Genomic DNA, 2,272 nt, shown 5'->3' with positions numbered 1-2,272 from the left:
AACTAGGAGAAATATTTTTACAAAAACCTCGACAGAGACTTATAAATAAATTGAGACTCTATTTTAGCAACTCAATCTATTAAAGTAAGTTTAGAGAAAGAAACAAGATTCAGATGAAATGTTTAGAAATATTATAATCTTAGGCTTTTTATTAATTGAATTTTTCTAGTAAAGTTTTTTCCATTAGCTTTTAGATTTAATTTAGTTATTATTTAGTTTTAGTTTTGCTTTTATTTAATCACAGTAATTCGATTGTTTGGATCAGATTAGGTTGTATTAATTTTAGTATTTAGCAAAAATTGATGCAATTCTCTATGGGATTCGACACTGTACTTACTATTATATTACTTGTTACGATGCATACACTTACATGATAAATCGACAACATGAGTCAATCTTGCTTTCTCCATTTACATTCGTATTGTTGACCATGTTAGTGGCATTTTTTCCATTATGGAGTGGCATGGGTTGAGAGGTTGTTGCAATTAAAGATGCAAATTGGACGATGGTCTCCATCAACTGCTTGTTGTTTTCCTTTTGCACTTGCATCTTTTCTTGGGACACTTGGAGTATTTTCCTAAGCTCTTAGACATAAGTGGGGATGGGGATGGGTGTTTTTTGGTTGTCAAGAGAACTCTCTATATTTTCTGATAGAAATTTTTCAGCAACTTTTTCACTTAATGTAATCAATCCTTCAAAGTGGTGTAGCCAAAATGTATAGGGTTTTTCTAGTAGGAGAGAGGATGTGTTGCAATAAGTGAAACTGAATACATTAAAGGTGGTAGAGAGGAAGGTGAAGCAATCCTTGAAGCGTAAGTGCTCTAGTGGCAAGTGATAAGGAATAAAGGAAGTTAGAGAAAGCGGTGAAGCTTGGTGGAAGGAAAAGGCTAAGTAGAGGGAATATTTAAGAGAGTTTTGAAGGTAGTCTTTTGCTGAGTTTTTGATTGTCTTCCAACTTTCCAAACTCCTATATTTATACTAAATAGGTGCGTTTTCTTAGGAGTAGTTAGGAAAAGGAAAGCACACGTTCAATCATGGGAGAATATTTTTGTCATAGAAGAGCACGATAAAGAACGGTTATTAGATGTTAAGCTCAATCAGGGACGGACCTAAGAGTTTTTCTGAGTGGTGTCAGATTATTAAGTTCAACAACTAACAATATGATAATTTTTTATTCATTCATCAAAACTAAATATAAGCATCCACAAACCATATAAAGTTAAATACAAAATTCAAATAATCAAACAATATATCTATAAAATAAATACAAAAAGAAAGACATATCATTTCAAGATATTATTTTCAAGATATTATCTGACATGCAATACTATTTTCTATTAGCTAAATTATAATTATGAACCCAAACTATTCAATTAATCAAAAAATATTTAGATATGAAGTATTTAAAAACTTAATTTGAGTTGAAATTACTTACAATTGAATTCTAAATGAATCATTTTAAGAAAGTGAAAAACATAGTCAAGGATTGAGAAGAGGAAGCATCATTACGAGTCTCTAGAGTAGGACTTGAATTTTTGAAGAGAGAGAGTAGTTTAGGTTTTGACCTTTTTAATAAAATCTTAAATTATAAAATTTTTTTTTATCTTTTTATGTAGTATTTAAATATTAATATATAAATTATTTTTTAATAAATCTACTTTAACTTGGATTTTTTAACCACATTTCTTATAATATTATAAAAAAATTAGTGGGTTCATTAGCATCATTAATTACATAAAACTTTAACATAAGTAGTACAATAAGTAGAAATTTTTGACATTTTAGTCAATAAGTGGTGTCATATGACACCATTATATTACATGTACGTCTGCCTCTAAGTTCAATCATGAGAGAGCGTGCTTGTCATGGAAGAGCACATTAAAGAATGACTTATTAAATGTTGAGCTCAATCATGGGAGAACGTTCTGGTCATCGAAGAGCACATTAAGGAATGGCTTATTAGATGTTAGGAAAATGAGCATGTAATGCGTAAAATTTGGGTAACGCACATGTACTTCAAAAAAAAGATTAAAAGGAATCATTTTAACTACCTTCATATTTGAGCCACCAAACCAAACTCTTAAATGTGAAGATAACTCATGAACCTTTCTACTCGTTTTAAGTTACCTTCACTTCTTCGTATGAAATAGCTGTTCCACGTTTATTCTTACTCTGTAACACAATACTTCAAGAAATAATGGTTAGCCAAAATTAGGCATTTACAATATATATATATATATATATATATATATATATATATATATATATATAT

Source organism: Theobroma cacao, chromosome 2, assembly GCF_000208745.1.
Source record: "Theobroma cacao cultivar B97-61/B2 chromosome 2, Criollo_cocoa_genome_V2, whole genome shotgun sequence".
NCBI lineage: Eukaryota > Viridiplantae > Streptophyta > Magnoliopsida > Malvales > Malvaceae > Theobroma > Theobroma cacao.
Note: the sequence above shows the minus strand (reverse complement) of the source record.